General features: G+C 44.3%; 1 long non-coding RNA gene and 1 pseudogene across 1 annotated transcript; both read right to left on the bottom strand.

Annotated features, from left to right (window-relative positions):
- Window positions 1-499: 499 nt before the first annotated feature.
- On the bottom strand, window positions 500-609 carry LOC118148745 (small nucleolar RNA U3; annotated as a pseudogene).
- Window positions 610-4,500: 3,891 nt separating this feature from the next.
- On the bottom strand, window positions 4,501-13,220 carry LOC144579829 (uncharacterized). Its single transcript, XR_013528257.1, has 2 exons — window positions 11,923-13,220; window positions 4,501-5,069 (listed from the first exon to the last, which is right to left on the bottom strand). It is a non-coding gene; the product is annotated as an uncharacterized LOC144579829 (long non-coding RNA).
- Window positions 13,221-18,677: the final 5,457 nt, after the last annotated feature.

An 18,677-nucleotide genomic window follows, 5' to 3' on the forward strand; every position in this document is an offset into this window, starting at 1 on the left:
TTACACAATTACCTTAATGAGATAATTAATAAGAAAAAAACAGAAGAAACGTGACAGGTATTGGAGATACTGAATGGATGTTTGGGTGAAATGTCAGTGTCAAAGATACATAGATTAGTAATTAAATTTCAAGGGCAACTCCTTCAAAATCCTATTTTAGCCAGCCTCTCTTGCACGGGCCATTTTATTCTCTGAGTTCAAAATTGATTTGTTGATTGACGGATGGATTGATTTGACCGCCAATGCTTTCCCCTTTCTATCTATTGTGGCAAAGTAGTGATCAGGAAGGCAGCCAAGACTCAAATTACATAAAGGACAAGGGAAGGTCTAGAAGGCCAGCAAATCCAGAGAAGACACCGAAACTGCAGAACTTCCCCAGCAGCCCTGGCCTCGGAGCACATGTCCTCACCAAGAGCTGCCCACAGCCTGAGCCCTGCAGCAGAAGGGGGACTCCAAGGGGCCTGCGCGCACTTCAGGGCATTCAGGACTGGGTGTGGGGTCAGGATGCACTTCCACCCAAATTCCCCCCACTTGTCACTCTCTATTTACACTCTCAGAGAAACATCTCTAGTAACAAACTGTAGAAATGATCCCTGAAAGTATAGTCTTGTCACTCTCTATTTAACGAGGTACTTCTACTAGCGAGGATGCTTTCCAAAATAATTTTTTTGCCATTTTATAAATGTTCCCCTTGTCGGAAAAAAATAAAGAATCTCATAATAATTCGTAGGTCTTTGTTTTTTTTTTTTTTTTTTTTTTTGAGACGGAGTTTCGCTCTTGTTACCCAGGCTGGAGTACAATGGCGCGATCTCTGCTCACCGCAACCTCCGCCTCCTGGGTTCAGGCAATTCTCCTGCCTCAGCCTCCTGAGTAGCTGGGATTACAGGCACGCGCCACCATGCCCAGCTAATTTTTTGTATTTTTAGTAGAGACGGGGTTTCACCATGTTGACCAGGATGGTCTCGATCTGTTGACCTCGTGATCCACCTGCCTCGGCCTCCCAAAGTGCTGAGATTACAGGCTTGAGCCATCGTGCCGGGCCCCTAGTTTGTAGGTCTTAAAGGTGGAATAGCTCTCACCTTCCCGCATGCCTTTGAAGTTTTAGGACATCTTTGAAATGGTACAGTGGCAGTGAGAGAGATACATATGGGAATCCATTTTCCTTATTTACTTTGTGTGATCTGTACAGTCATAGTGATCTCCTTACAGAAGCCAAAAGGCCCTGACTGTTAGCATTTGATCCCACCCCCATCTCACAGAGGTGTGGAAACACAGGAGGCACTGGCCCCGGCTGGGCTCAGAACACCCCATCTTCTCGGCAGCCAGTAGAAAACACCCCGTCTTCACCATACAGCTTCCACCTGAGCCTCAAAGTGTTTTTGAAACCATCAGAGCTGAAAAACAGTCCTCATAAAATCTGAGAAAATATTAGCTTCATGGATGAAAATCTGTATTTCGTATTGAGTTTTTAATGGGCATTGAGTGATGAGATGAAACAGTTTCCCACAGAATCTGGTATATACTTTATATCTCAATGCTCTGACATATAATAAAGCCGTTTTCTATTTTTTTTAACTTTTGAGTTTATTTTATTTCTGCAGTTAAACTCAAACAAAAAGGTTGAATTGTTCTTAATGACTGTATTTTTCACCATGAGTGCTAGACAGCACTTGTATATTTCACATAGGTTTAAGAACACTCTAGTTATTAACATCTTCTTTATGACAGAAATGTTTTTGCTTTATTTAAATAAAATGCCTAGCACCTATCGTGGATGGAAAGTGACTTCTGAATTCTCAAAACATTTACAGGTAAAAGCAGTCAGTGCAGACTGCTCCTGTACCCCTCTGGAAAGAAAGAAGCATTCCTGTGTCACCATAGACCTGATGACAAATAAAACCCCCTTGGGACCAAATTGTGGGAGTAAGTTTCCACAAAGAAAAGAAAATAGATATATTTCATTATGTATATTTTTCTTTCTGTGGAAAATAAGTTCTTTATATGTTACATAGTCATATTAAACCTGACTTCTCAGACCACATTTTGAAAATAGATTGCAGTCGTTTTATTGCACGTGCTCTGTATTCACAGGAGTCAGAATTTTGAGTGTTTTGTTTTTAAATAGCTTTTCGTTATTTTTTTTTTATTTTAGGTTTTGGGGTACCTGTGCAGAACATGCAAGATAGTTGCATAGGTACACACGTGGTAGTGTGTTTTGCTGCCTTCCTCCCCTTCACCCACATTTGGCATTTCTCCCCATGCTATCCCTCCCCAGCTCCCCCCCCGCTGTCTCTCCCCTATTCCCCCCAATAAACCCCAGTGTGTAGTGCTCCCTTCCCTGTGTCCATGTGTTCTCATTGTTCATCACCCACCTATGAGTGAGAATATGCCATATTTCATTTTCTGTTCTTGTGTCAGTTTGCTGAGAATGATGTTCTCCAGATTCATCCATGTCCCTACAAAGGACATGAACTCATCATTTTTTATTGCTGCATAATATTCCATGGTGTATATGTGCCACATTTTCCCAGCCCAGTCTATCATCGATGGACATTTGGGTTGGTTCCAGGTCTTTGCTATTGTGAACAGTGCTGCAATGAACATTCGTGCTTTGACCTACAGGAAAGCAAGACTGTGAAGAGACACCTGATTCCTGAGCAGGCGCTGCAAGCGAGGCATTGAGAAAACTCAGAGCTCCCTGTGGCTCCAGGCATAATCAGGACCTACACTATGGAGCTAGAGTTTCATCTCTCTAGGCATTTGCTAAATCACACTAATTCACACAATGCTGCTAATGGGTGACAATTAACTCACTGTCTCTTCCAGGGCATTTGTATTGCTTACAATGAGTGGATCTCTAACTGGCTTGACATTAATCCCAGGTCTATACCTAAGCCTAGAGGAGAAATTCACAGACAGGACATCTCTAGTTCTTGATGAAGGTTTTCTGGCCTGACTTCACCACTGCATCTGACCACAGAATCATTACTTGCCACCCTGAGAGCTAGAGCCATGAGCTAATCTCAGAAAAAGGCAACCACAAGGTACCTTTTTTTTTTTTTTTTTCCTTTTTTGAGACGGGGTCTGTTTCTGTCGCCCAGGCTGGAGTGCAGTGGCACCATCACCGCTCACTGCAGCCTCGACCCCCTTGGCTCAAGGGATCCTCTCATCTCTCAGCCTCCTGAGTAGCTGGAACTATAGGCATGCACCATCACACCTGGCTAATTTTTGTGTATTTTGTAGAGATCAGATTTCACCATATTGTCCAAGTTGCTCTCAAACTCCTGGGCGTAAGTGATGCACCTGGTTTCCCCAAGTGTTAGGATTACAGGCGTAAGCCGCAGCACTCAGCCCTAAATTTTATTCCAGTTAAATTGGGGGTTTAGAGTGTCAGATTAGTGTAATCTGTAATCCACTTCCATGTGGCCATCAGCTGCTGAATCTTAAATCTGGTCATCGGACAAGTTTTTGATATCCCTAAATCCGTTTTTTCTTGTGTAAAATGGGGATAATATTGGCAGGAATTTTGTAATTAGAGTAATGTTAAGATCTTAGCACAGAGCCTGAAACACAGAAGAAGCCCAATAAATGGTAACTAACATCACGAGTTGAATAATTTGTTCTAGAGTCATAACATCTCAGGCTAGAAGGGACCTTCATAATCTCCCAGTCCAACCGCACAGCCAAGCAGTCGTGTCTGTGCAGGATACCTTCCAAGATACTCAACATTTGACATAAAACAGAATCTTCCATTGGGATTATTGCCAATAGAGGTGAGGAGGAGGGAAAGTGGTGTGAAGGCATATTTGCCAAAATGGGCTGTAGGAAAATATAACCTGACTTTTCTTGCACGGTTGGATTTCTGAGCACAGAAGTTATCCTACTGGAATGAAATGTAAACTCCAATCTGAGGTGTTACTTTGTGAAAGGCACTTTGAAAACAAACTCCCTCTCAAATCTCTTATAAACCACAGCTATTAAAATCCAGAGGTACCCAGTTAGGTAGTAGAGATTTCTTTCCAACACAACTAATAAATGAGAGCCTGCTCTGAAAACCTCGGCATGCATCACTGAAGCCTGGGAGTTGCACAGTGACACTCAGCTGGTGCCTGGCACTGGCAGAGACTATCACTGAAGCATTGAAGGTTATGCCAGGAATCACAACATTGCCACCTGCGTTCTGGCTGGGAATCACAAGCCTGCCAGGAAAAGTGGATGCAAGCCCTCCAAGTCCTTCCTCAGCGCCGGGGGCTGGAGGGCACTGTTAGGGGTCGGCTCCACCCCCTACCTGCCATTCGACCTTGTTCCTGAGTCATTGTCCTCGGAGCCGCAGTGTGTTCACTCACCAAGTGGTGACAATTGGGAACACCTGCCTTCCCTGCCTGATTATTAAGGGCTTTAATGAATTTCATAAAGTGCTTTTATATCCTTGACAGAACATTTCTATCCCAGTGCAGGGGAAAAACCATCATCATTATTGACCTTCGAGTCAAAGACAGATATTTTTCAGGCTTCTTTACTGATCAAATGGTAGTATCAAATGTATATTTGTTTTTCATCACAGACACAAACACGAAATTTTAAAGTTCACAATTTTGAAATATGAATTTGTTGCATTATTCAATGTTGCCAGTTACAGTCATGTTGCTCTATGATTCTAAGTGCAGATGGCCAGAGCTGGCCTCAGGTTCTCAGTTCATTAAACAGTCCTTCCTTTGACCAACAGGCCTCTCATTGTAAGGCAGCCTGGGTCTCAGCTGATGTCAAAAGCCCCATTCTACCCCGGGGGGATTGTTTGCATAAAGGATGCCCCTGCATATTCTGTTGCAGATAGGGATGGGGCTGGTTCTGCAGATGGCACTGCCACCAGCACTGTCACTGTTGCTCATCACACGATCTTGGGTCTCTTTCCAGGGGCTTGCACAAAGCTCGATTCAGAGTTTCCCTGTGACCGATGCACACTTGGCCTGAAGATGGACAGAGGAGGAGGAAAAGGCGTCCCAGTGTTCTTCCCCGCTTGCCTGGGAAAGCTTGGGAATTCTTGGCCTCTTTACCCGCTTTGACTCAGGCTGAAAAACAAATCAGAAAGTTGCCAATGGTTTCATTCAGTCTATAAAGCTGGGTTAATGTGACTCTGTGAGTGAAACCATCAATACACAAAAGTCAGGAAATCCAAGGTTACCATTCCCACCAGCCACGGAGGCTCTCTGCACAGGTGACCCTGTGTCCCTGCTGGGGCTCCAAACTGCATCCTGGGCAAAGCACAGAGCCACAGGGTCAGTCATCCTAGGAGCATGTCAGCCTTCAGGGACTCAGCCATGGGGAAAACGTCCTCTGCATTCATGACACTAATTTCAGCTCTTAAAAATATTCATTTGTTTTTGAATTCACTTTTAAGTGTAGTATCATATATTTACTGAAAAGTGTACAAACGCTCAGTGAGCAAGTCAGTGAATTTTCAACAACATGAACACACCCATGAAATCAATATCTAGGCAAGAAATCAAGCATTGCCAGCACGCAAGGAGGCCCCAGTCTGTCTTTCCCACCTCTAATATGATAATAAAACCAGACTATAAATATTAACAAAGGAATGGATGTAAATAGACTCTGGAATTCTAGAAAAGGTTGGAAGATCTTGTTTGAAAGTATCTCCTGAAATTCAGATTCCTAGGAACACTGGCAGACATTGCTATCATTAGAATTCTCACCCAGCTAGCAGAATAAAGCTTAAAATTCCACAGGCACTATCTCCAGAGATGGTTGTATAGCACCTGTGCCCTTTCTTCAGATAGGCAGATGGTCCCAGAAGAGGCAGCATACGTGACAGGTGTTCCCAATCAAGGACTCCATGAGACGCTCTGCAGAGCAGGTCAGTGCTGGCTCCACCCTGGGCCTCTGAGTCAGATATCAGGCCTGGCCATGTAAATTTCAAAACTTCCCAAAGAGATTCTGAAGTGCATCCCTGGGTAGAGAATCACTGTCTCAAAGTGTTATTCATTTTCTTCTTCCGTTACACACTTTCCAAACCCATTCCCTCTGACAACAAAATAATGAAACCCAGCAAAGGCACAGGAAGGGGGGTCGAGTGAGTTTCTTCTCCTTTTTCCTTACTTTATCTGGGCTTATTTTGCCTAATCGAATGCCACTTGGCTTCAATTACCCACAGATTGGACAAAATCTCAACCTCCAGAGATGAGCACCTTTCTGTATATAACCCCAGGCCGTTGCGCGTGTCTAAAATGCTCTGTTCCTCTTCTCCGCATAGCAAACTCCTACATGTTCTGCAAAATCCAGACTAATTGTCTTCACTCTGTGTTTCCTGACTTAGTCCTTCTGTGCTCCCTAATATCCCACTAAAGGCCTCTTCACAGCTGTCAATGGCCTCGACGGTTCTTGGCGCACCACATTGTAATGACCTCTTGTGTTGCCTGCACCACCAAATAGACTGAGATTTTCCTCTTTGCACCTCTGCATTCTCATGGCCTAGAATGGACCCTGGAATATGCTGAATTTATAAACAATGGATGTGTGCATGGATGGATGGAGGGATGGATACTTAGAAGTGCTTTGTAAAGTGCAAACCATTTCATTTCCATTCACTCTGTAACTAAAACACACAAATGGCTACCTGGAGCTCAGACATCCCTTTTCCCTAGACTCCATCCTTCTCACCCTCCAAGGAGAGAGCAATTCTTTTCCATTTCAACAGAAACTAGACACTCTACACCTTCACTCTGTATTATAATTGCCAGCAAAATTTTATCTTTCTTTCCACCATCATTATTCTCTGAGACTTACTTCCAAAGCATAACATTACAGTGGGCCTTTTGCCTCTCTCTTTTGTCCTAACAAGCAAATATAGAGCAAATAGGCCCCTTGGGTTGGGGGTGGGAGGGGTCCTACAAAGCGTGCCTGAGAACATCCACCCAGGAACAATGGCATCAAGGCCAACCCATGCCTGCACTGTGGCTCAGCAGGTGGTTCAGTGCCTGTTGGGTATATATACACAGCAATGGATTTCTTGGGAAGACTAAGCTTCAGCTAGCCCAGGAAGTGACAGTGAGCTGAGAGTTCTGCACACAGAGCTGCCCCACAGTGGCTGGTGGTATCTTTTATGGAGAAAACGTTTTGGAATCCCAGTTCTAGCATTTGATGGTTTTCCTATATGCCAAGAGCAGCCATGTGGCAGAGGCATGTTCAGAATAAGGCATTTGAGTACATGAAGAAAGTGGAATAAAAACTGTAAAGTTAGGAGAGAGAATTGAACAGGTGGAGATACGTGATACTAACAAAGATGTGTCTTAAAGTCATATGAATTAGGATGTTCCTTACCATGGGAAGCAGTTTGGGAAGCTTTAAACAGGCACGGTGGCTCACACCTGTAATCCCAGCACTTTGGGAGGCCAAGGCAGGTTGATCACTTGAGGTCAGGAGTTCAAGACCAGCATGGCCAACATGGCAAAACGCCATCTCTACTAAAAATATAAAAAAGTTAGCTGGGCATGTTGTCAGGCGCCTGTAATCCAGCTTCCTGGGAGGCTAAGAGGGGAGAATCACTTGAACCTGAGAGGCAGAGGTTGCAGTGAGCCAAGATCACGCCACTGCACTCCAGCCCAGGTGAAAGAGTGAGACTCTGTGTCAAAAAATAATAATCATAAAATAAAACAACAAAAAAATAAAGCATGTAAATAGCATTATTAACAATGTGTTAGAATTTCACATTCTAACACAGAATACTAAAGACCACATACATCAAACCCCTAATTTTATATAAGGCAACTGAAGTACCAAGACAACCATCAACAACTTTCACAGCAGGGTGGATCATGACATCCACTTTATAGTTCAATTTAAATGTCATCCAGACCTACCCAACCTCAAAAATTCCCACCTGGTGTCTGTTATGATGTCTCATGTATTCCCACCATTTTTTCTTTTCTTTGAGGAACAATATTATGTTTCCAGAAAGTGCACATTAAAAACAAATCTTGTCAAATGGACTGGCAGTCCACAAAGTAAATGTCCTGTACTATAGAAGTCGAGGTCATAAAAATTAAAAACAAAAAAGGCTGATGAACTGTTTCAGATGGAAAAAAGAGAGAGATAACAACTAAATGAGATGTGGGACCCTGGGTTGGATAGTGGCTCCTGGACCAGGAAAAGAACTATTTTCTTTTCCTAAAAAGAACGTAAGAGAAATAGTTAATACAATTCAGATGAGATCTGTGGATTAAATGTGTAAGTTTCCTGATTTTATCAGTATGGAGGAGGATGGCCTTGTTTTTGGAGAGCACAAGGGGTGAAAGAGCACAGGCCATGCATTTTTTTTTTTTTTTTTGAGACAGAGTCTTGCTCTGTTGCCCAGGCTGGAGTGCAGTGGTGTTATCATGGTTCGCGGCAACCTCCATCTCCCGGGATCAAGCGATTCTCCTGCCTCAGCCTCCCGAGTAGCTGGGATTACAGGCACCCATCACCGCACCCAGCTAATTTTTGGATTTTTAGTAGAGACAGTGTTTCACCCTATTGGTCAGGCTAGTCTAGAACTCCTGACCTCAGGTGATCCTCCCGCCTTGACCTCCCAAAGTGTTGGGATTACAGGCATGAGCCACTGCACCCAGCCAAGCCACACATCTGAAAGTCACCTTTGTGTGTCTCAGCAGGAATAACGGGACAAGTACGGGCAAGGATAGTATGCCCAACTGGGAGGCAGTGCAGAGCCTCAGCAATGCAGCTTCCTGTGCTGTCAGATTCCCCCCTCGTGATGGGCATGCAAGTGTCTACACATTGCTTAACACCTCCACTGTCCTTCGTTTCATCAGCTGAGGGTGTGAAGAAAAATACTAGTGGTCAACACTTACGAAAACCTTCGTCAGTGCCAGGCACTTTTTCAAGCACCTCACCTGCACTGCCAACAACCTTTTACAAATAAGAAGACTGAGGCACAGAGAGTGAAGCGATTTGCTCAAGGTCACATAGCTGAGTGTAACCAAAACTGAATCACTACCTTGCGCCATGTCTCAGCTCCTAGCATTTCTATGAAACATAATTGAAATCTGTCAAGCACTGAATTTAGTGCCCATGGGCAGGAAGTGCTCGGTAGAGGTTAGCTTAATCATCAGTGTCCACTTCTCCACCACCATGAGTGAAAGATACGCTGAAGTACCCAGGCATCAGCTGAATCCTAAGTCTTCAGCACTAAGGTTCATTTCCTCCCTAACTGCTGTGTAGAGTTTCATCAAATCATGCAATCCATAAGCTAAACCCCAGACAACTCAGAAGAGCTAAAGCAAAACTAGGAGTAACAGAAGTGAATATTTTCTTTCTTGGAACAATTGATAACTTTGTAGGTTTGTTTCATAAAACTTGGCTGCATGATTCATTTAGAACTGAGGATATTTTCCACACTGTTTGGATTCCTTTTCAGGACACCACAAAACTGGGGGGAAAACATTTATATTCAATCATAACTGTGGTATAGACATTTCGGGCAGGTATTTGGGTTTTTCTCTAGAAATCATGCTAATATATCTTGTCTAGTGAAAGATACTGGATGCCATTCACAAGTCACTTTTCTGTTTTTTAGATTTTTGATTCCATACAGAGTGGACTTTGATGGTGTATTAGTTCATTTTTACACTGCTATAAAGAACCACCTGGGACTGAGTAATTTATGAAGAAGAGGTTCAACTGACTCACGTTTCCACAGGTTTAACAGGAAGCATGACTGAGTGGCCTCAGGAAACGTACAATCATGGTAGAAGGGGAAGGGGAAGCAAGCACATCTTACATGGCAGAGCAGGAGAGAGAGAGCAAAGAGGAAACTGCCACACACTTTCAAACATGGGGGTTACAATTCAAGATGAGATTTGGGTGGGGACACAGAGCCAGACCATATCAGATGGGTTTTTTGGTTGTTTTTGTTCATTTGTTCGATTGGTTTGGGGTTTGGGTTGTTGTCTGTCTTTTGGGTTTTTGTGAGACAGGGTCTGGCTCTGTCACCCAGGCTAGAGTGCAATGGTGCAGTCTGGGATCACTGTAATCCCCACCTCCCAGGCTCAAACCATCCACCCATCTCAGCCTTCTGAGTAGCTAAGACTACAGGCATGCATCACCACATCCAGCTAATTTTTGTGTGTGTGTATTTTTGGTAGAGACAGAGTTTCACCATCTTGCCCAGCCTGGTCTCTAACTCCTGGGCTCAATCAACCCTCTACCTCAGTCTCCCAAAGTGCTGGGATTACAGGCATGAGCCATTGCACCCAGCCTGCTTTTGTTTTTTGAGGCAGGATCTCACCCGGCTACCCAAGCTGGAGTATAATGGTGGCAATCTCAGTTCACTGTGACCTTGACCTCCTAGGTTCAAGTGATTTTCCCACCTCATCCTCCCAAGTATCTGGGACAGCAAGTGCATGCCAACACATCCAGCCAATTTTTAAATTTTTTTAGAGACAGCGTATCCCTATGTTGCCCAGGCTGGTCTCGAATTCCTGGGCTCAAATGATCCTCCCACCTTGGCCTCCCAAAGTGCTGGGATTACAGACCTGACACATCACGCCCAGTTGCTTTGATGGTTTCTACTTGGTTGGTGCTGATACTGAATGAATGAGTCATCCAGTCATGCTCCTAAGTTCAAAAGGACACTGGATTTGTCAGCTAGGGTGGCTGTAACCAAGCTCCACAAATCAGACGGCTTAAACAACAGGAATATTATTCTCTAAGTTCTGGAGGCTAGATTTCCAAAATCGAGACATCGCAGGGTTGTTTCTGCTGAGGCCTCTCTCCTTGAGTGGTACAGATCCATCTTTTTCCCACGTCTTCCTACGATCTTCCCTCTGTGTGTGTCTGTGTCCTCATTTCCTCTCTGAATAAAGACACCAGTCATGTGAGTTGCAGCCCAAAATAGCAGCCTCATTTCAACTAATCACCTCTGTAAAAACATCTCCAAATACAATCAACTTTCTGAGGTACTGGGTTAGGACATCAACATATGAATTTGGGGTGGAGACCAAATTTCACCCATAACAGAGACTTAGAGGGGAAGACAGAACCCATGCAATGTATCTTCAATTCTAGGAATGAATATTCCCTGGAAGCTTACTATTTGCAAAATACTACTTCTAGCTGCTGATGCCACCTATCTCCTTCAAATCAACCTCCCTTCGAACTAATTCAACAGAGGGTCCATCCTAGCAAAGTTTTCAGAACCTTCCCTTGCATCTCTGTAAACTCCTTCTTGAAGTCCACTGTACCCCCCTTGGCATCCCCGCCCAGCTGACCCTGTGCCACCATCTTCTAGGGAACTTCCAGTGCCCAGGAATACATGATTCTTGTGCTTAATATGTTGGCACCATTGCTGCATTCAACACTCAGCCAATATGGCTAAGCAGCTTGGAAACAGTTCACCCTCTTAATAGCTGATATAATTTTAGTACTTTATTTACTACAAACATGGAATTTTTCCTTCAGGCCTCACAGAGAACAGCACTGACAACTTCCAGAAACATATTTGAAACGCCTGACATAGTGTACACAGCTGATGAGAAATGTTCAGAGTGTGCTGTGACAAAAATGAGAAAAGTCGAGAGGAAGCCACTAATCCGCAATGAAAGCTCTCCCAAACTCCCTGCCTCACATCCCACTGCCGACTGAGGGACCCGTGACCTCACGCCTGCGCCGCCACTGACCCCAAGGGACCGCGGGCCTCTGTCTCCATGTCAGTTACACAGGAGGGAAAAATAGAGCATTCTCCCCTGCCCAAACTATATAAGGAGGGAAAAATGAGATGGAACTGTAAGAAGACTTGGGCAAGAGTCAAAATAGGTTAAATAAATATAATTTCAATTCCTCATTGTCAAAACAGACTTAAATCTATTGACTGTTGTTTTTATTCTGGCATTGTTTACCAGGTTATGCTCTTACCAGATAAAGATGAGATGGCTCCCACAGTAAAACGTCTGTCTTCAACTTCGTGAAAAGATTTAGAGCTGTGATTTTATTGCCCTTATTCGATCCTTACCGAATCTCCGTGGCTCGGGACTTCTACTGCACGACAGAAAGTAACTGGGCCACTGAAGAGAAACTCCTTTCACGTGGGGGCCGTGTGTAGTAAAATCTGTCGCCACCAGGAGGCAGCACAGACCTGGGCTGCTGTAGACTTCGTCGCTGGGTGTTCGCAACGGGGTCTCTCCAGCCGCAGGGTGCTCCCTCCCAGTAAAACTTCTCTGCGCTGCAGGAATCTGGAATTGCCCAGGAGCTGCGGCCCAGAGCCCCCTGATAGCAGACCCTTGCCCTGAGGATGCCTTCCTCCTGCCCAGTGCTGGGCATGGGCCTCCGCCCTGGAAGCAGAGTCAAGGCCGGACTGAGCTGCCTTTGGTGCTGAGGGCGGTCCCCGAACACGGGCCTGGGGACAGAGACCAGGCCCAGGATCCACAGGCCACGCAAGACATCCGAAGCAGAACTCAGGGTTTCCAGGCCTGGGGCTCCTTCTGAAGACTCGGGGGTAGGAACCAGGCAGCCCAGGGCAGGGGCATCAAAGCCCCTGGTCAGGAAGGAAGAGGAAGCGCATGGGCCTTGGGGAAGGTTCTAAGAGCAAACCAGGCTCCATCTTGACCTGCTGCACCCGCAGAGCGTTTTCTCCTCCTCATTCACTGTTAGTGTGTAAGCCCGGACCAGCGCCTCACACCACAGATGTGAGCGATCCAGGCACCGCCAGACGTCAGCGATCCAGGCAGAAAGCGCTGAGGGAAGGGGCAGCCTCTCAGGGTGGTCTCCCAGGCTCCCGGTTTGTCCTGAAACACACGCAGCTCTCCGACAGCAGACCATGCTCATGGTAAACACAAAGCCCTAGCCCGGAACCAAGTCACCACCAGAACCAGGTGACAAGGTCCTGTCCCAAGGGAAACAGAAGCTCAGCCGGGCTCGCGTGGGTGGGATGTGCGGGCTCATGCTTCGGCAGCCCTCTTCACTTACCTGGTAACTGGCCCAACTCGTCCTGTCACTCAAAACTGGAGGTAGAGTGGGGGGAGGGGCAAGGAAACGCGGCAGGGACAGCCACGGGGTGACAGGGCTGGGGTGGCTCTGCGCCCAGCTCCCCCTGCAGTTCCCACACACGGCCTTCTAATTCATCCGGTGATTGATGCTCCTGGAAGCGCCTGGAAACTCTGTCTGGGAGCTAATTATTATGGGGAATGACCTGCGTCCTGGTCAGGAGTGAGTAGGGAGATCATTAGGTGAGAGCTGGCTATTCACAAGAGGGCAGCCTTTGATGCGAGCCGAGCAGAAAGTTTGGCCGAAACTCAACACCTCTTAGAAGTACAGATTAGTGGAGAGGAAGAAAGGAGAACGCATTGTGGAAGTTTTCAAGAAGGAGACAAAGATGCCTGTGTTTTGTATCGCTCAGCTGCCTCAGGAAAATGTCCATTTGTTTTCTTTACACTCCTTTTACATTTTAAGTGGAATCTAGTGAATGTGTCTTTTCAGCGTTCCCAATTTCACCATTTCCACTACACCTCATGTTGCCATTTTAATGAAGCATCATTTTTCCAGAGGGTGTGGGAACAAAACCTATTTAATGACCTCTCAGAGCAAACACTGAGTTCTTCAAATATTTCCCTGAATTAAAATCCCCACCTCACAATTCACTTCCTTGTTGAAATGTCAGTTTGCCAACTACTGCATACCAATAAACAGGGCTTTCCTTTACCCGCAAGCCAGAGGGCTCCTGTCAGGCCTCGCAGCCCAGGGGTTCCTGAGAAACCTCTGCTCTCCGTGCCTGGCTGCTGCTCTCGGTGCCTGGCTGCTGCTCTCGGAGGGCTGAGTGAATGCAGCAATGCCGCTGGAAGCACGACATCATGCACCTGGCATCTCTGCAGCACACGGGTTTAGGGGACTCAGCCAAAACCTGGGAGGACCTGGGAGATTCTCTGGTCTAGCTTCTCATTCTACAGATGGGGAAACCAAGGCAGGAAGAAGCGGTATACACTGGCCACACAGGGCATCACCGGTAGAGCCGGAAGGCCATAAAGAATAAGCAGGGTTGGCCCCATGTGGCCTCAGGATCGCTTAGGGCAGTTGTGCAAAATGTATACTATACCCGTCCCAAATCTACCTATGTATTTCAAAAACTATGTATTTTCAAATACATAGTTGTCAGATTCACTATGATGTACAGTCCACAGAATTTTTTTCAACTAATTTTTCAAGTTTATCATTATCTTTTCAGGAATTCTGAACATTTTTGAGCAAATACTGTGAACTGCCTAGTTTTACACTGAAGTGATGCTCCAGCCAAAAGCTCACGAGAATCACTGAGCTAATGTGATGACAGCCCATTCTGTAAGGGGAGGAACCTTCCATATCTCCAAAAGCCTTGATGGTCCCGTTTGTCTGTCTGTCTCCACTGATTCAGCAGATAAAAGAGTTTTATACTCAAAGCTAGCATATTTATATATACTAGCATATACATATACACACAGCCCCTAATATATATTATACAAACTATTCTTTGACTAATCTCTTTGTGCATTTCATATGCACTACTACCGTTTAATTTATTATATAACAAGAAGATGATGAGCTGGGTGCTGTGGCACACACCTGCAGTCCTAGATACTTAGGAGGCTGAGGCAGAAGGATCCTTTAAGTCCAGGAGTTCAAAGCCAGCCTGGCAACATAGCAAGACCCTGTCTCCAAATAAAGAAAAAAAGAGAGATGCTGATGCATTTTCCAGCTGTAACATTTGATAAGTTTCATAAGTTTCGGATTACCTTACAGAGGTCCGATAACAAAAGCGTTATTGCTTGGGGATTATATTTGTGCACAGTAATTGCATTTGATACCTTTACGGTGAAAACCAATTCACCTCTGCAATACTGGTGTCTGGTTTGCTAGCTCCCTAGTCTACTAGCTTATTGCACTAGGAACTGTGAAATATGCTAAAATTTACTATTTTAAATATACTTCTAAAATGTTTCATTTTCCACCCAAAGTACTATATTATATGTTCAGGAATATTTTACTTTGTCGGTTTTAGCAAAGAATGTTCCAGGATGTGGTCAAACAACCAGCGCGCCCCTGAGCGTCAATGATTATGCAGCAGCTGGCAGAGCGTGTTCAGCGCTGGTGAGCCAGGCCCACATGACAGGAGCAACCAGGGTGGCCCAAGAGGGAGACCAGGACCGACCAGGGATGAAGCTGGGATGTAGCATTTGGGAGCTCAAGTAGCTCCACGGACAGGTCTGGGTCCTTTGCTTCAGCTCAGGTGCATTCATTTGGGACTTTTGCAGGGCGAGAACATAGCGGTGGTTTGATATTTGCTAAAAAAAGAGAGGTGTCGGCTGAGTGTCTTAAGATATTTATCCTGGACAGGCACAGTGGCTCACGCCTATAATCAGCATTTTGGGAGGCTGAGGCAGGCAGATCACCTGAGTTTGGGAGTTTGAGACCCGCCTGACCAACATGGAGAAACCCCATCTCTACTAAAAATACAATTAGCCTGGCGTGCTGGTGCATACCTGTATTCCCAGCTATTCGGGAAGCTGAGGCAGAAGAATCGCTTGAACCTATGAGGCGGAGGTTGTGGTGAGCCAAGATCACACCATCACACTCAAGCCTGGGCAACAAGAACGAAACTCCGTCTCAAGAGCCAAAAAAGATATTTATCCTAAGGAACATTCCCAAGAGGGGGCAAACAGGAGATGCTAGGAATTAAGGGCATTTAGACTTGGACACACAAACCAAAACCCCTCATTTTCACTGCACCGAATGCAGAGAGACAAAAGCAGTAGCAGGAGGGAGCTGCCACCCAAGAACAAGGGGAAAAGCTTGTCCTCAAAGTGCTAAATCAGCAAGTCCATATGTGATATAAGAGGCTCGTCGTCTGGTCTCACCAAGACTGTTGAAATGTGTTTGAAAACACTCAAGAGGCAGGAAAGGGGACCCAAGAATCGTCACCGGAAAGTGGACTTAGATTGTGACTGCAATCAGGTAAGCAGGAATTTGGTCAACTCTGTTGAATTCTGTGAGGGGAAACGTTGTTTGAACTTGAAAGCACAGGCAACTTCACACACAGAATCGGTAAACTTGAAGACCTGGGCAGGTTAGTACCCACACAAACTTGATGAAGGGAGGAGGTGGGGTGGCCTACGGAGCCTAACACTACAGTCAGTGGACATAAACAGATATGGCCTCTGAAACTGTGATTTATTGTCTAAATTAGACAATTCCTTCACTTTGCTCTGATTCCATATTCATCAGGGAGCCTCCTGAGTATAATTTTGACTCCACTAGGAAAGCTGTTGAGAGAGATAATGTACTCATCATATTGCCTAAAATATCTCAGTCAAAAGGATGCTCAAGGTTCTTATTGCAAAATGATACTGGTACTTTGATTTATACATCAGTCTCTTGTCATGTTGGTTAATGGAAGTTTGCCCCTAGAGAACTGGATTCACACCAGGTATCCTTAAAATTTGTAATGTTTGAAGCCACAAAGCTGAAAAGCTGACCTGCTACAGTGTAGAATCTGCAGAAGGTAAATGCCAACTGAGGAGCTATGTAAGCATTGCCTCCCTTGATAACACCCCAACATTGCCACATGCCACCTTTTAAACAAATAACAGTATAACAGTGTTGGGAGTGTATTCGCCAGTTCATTTCCAATGTTCCACACTGTAAAACAGCTTGAAGCCTATAAAACTGAGAAATTATTGTCTTTGGCCAGATCTGTGCTGCTGGAAAGGATTTAGGGTCTTTGAACTATAAATAAACTCAGTTAACATTGGGCATTAAATTGTGAACTGCTACAGCATAGCTTAGATACAGTGAGTCACAGAGCAATCGGTACAGTTTTCTACATAGCTCCAACTATATTTCCTTCAGAGCCAGAGCACTTGGACACTTCTGGGACTTTTACAGTTTCTTAACAACGAACGATGTAAAACTTGTGTACCAAAAATCAATTCGTATTCTGGCCATTAAGCAAATGACCCACAATATGAGATAACATTTTAAAAATCAAGAAATAGGAGACATTATAACTAAAGAGACAAACAAATTTGACCCTGTGAAAGGTTTAAATTTCTGTGAATGTAACTATCAAAATTAGAATTTAAAAGGCAAACATATTGGAAATATATTTGCAGCAAATATGACAATAAGAAAAAAATTATTGAAAAGCATTTGAATTGCCTAATAAATAAATGAAAATAAAAAGGAAGAAATCCTATTATATGCCTATTAAAAAGTAAGGAAAACATTAAGAGATTAATATCCATTGCAAGCACAGTTGGGAGAGTTACATTTTTTTTAAGAGTTACATTTTTACACTCTGCTGTTAGCAACCCATATGTACATACATTTTTTTATTATACATCAAGAGTAATGGAATCATTTACATTCTTTTACAACTACTCTGACTTTAAGATATTTATGCTAAGAAAAATATTTATTTATTTGTTTGTTTGTTTGTTTATTTGCAAAAGGGTCTCACTCTGTCACCCAGGCTGGAGTGCAGTGGGAAGATCACCACTCACTGCAGCCTCAACCTCTCAGGCTCAAGTGATCCTCCCACGTCAGCCTCCCAAGTAGCCAGACTACAGGCATGCACTACCACACCTGGCTAATTTTTGATTTTTTGTAAAGACAGGGTCTCACAATGTTGCCCAGGCTTGTCTTGAACTCCTGGGCTCAAGCAATCCTCCCACCTCAGCCCCCAAAGTGCTTGGATTGTAGACATGAGCCACTGTACTTGGCCTGCACATACTTAATTTTTAAAGAGCTATGTGCATTGACATGATCATTTTCGTATTATGCAAAAGAGAAAAAATAAAGACAACCCGAATTGCAACAACTATGAAACAATCAAGCCAATTATGATGCCCAGCTTAGTAGAATGTGATGCCTCCTCATTTAAAATCATAATGCTTAGGCAGCTGTAACACTTTGGGGAAGTGTTTAGAATACGTTAAATAAAAATCTAAGTACCTGCTTATCAAGTGTGATGTATTTGAATCCCAGCTCTGCCATTTACCAGCTGTGGGACATTGGAAACGTTACTTAATCTCTCCGTGCCTCAGTTTTCCAGTTTATAAAATAGAAAAAGTAACAATACCTACCCAGTAATGTTGATGTACAGATGAAATGAGTCACCATACATGAAACTGCCTAGAAAACTGGCACATAGTAAGTACTATGTGAATGTTTCTGATTCTTTGTCATTAGAATATTTCCCATCATATCATTATCATAAACTTTTTAATAAATAAAAATTAGAAAGAATTTAAAAATCTCCTTCTTAGATATTGTTGCTAAAACGTATTTCATATTCATTAAGAATATCCCACAGTAGGCCAGAGGTGAGTGGGTGACTCATTCCAGTAATCCCAGCACTTTGGGAGGCTAAGGCAGGCGGATCACCTGAGGTCAGGAGTTTGAGACTAGCCTGTCCAACATGGTGAAACCCATCTCTACTAAAAATACAAAAATTAGCCAGACATGGTGGCAGGTGACTATAATCCCAGCTACTCAGGAGGCTGAGTCAGGAGAATCGCTTGAACTTGGGAGGTGGCCGAAATCGTGCCAGTGCACTCCAGCCTGGGAAACAGAGTGAGACTTTGTCTCAAAAAAAAGGAGTATCTCACAGTATCCTCAAGAACATTTTAGTTCAATGATACATA

This window comes from Callithrix jacchus, chromosome 16, assembly GCF_049354715.1.
Source record: "Callithrix jacchus isolate 240 chromosome 16, calJac240_pri, whole genome shotgun sequence".
Classification (NCBI taxonomy): Eukaryota; Metazoa; Chordata; class Mammalia; order Primates; family Cebidae; genus Callithrix; species Callithrix jacchus.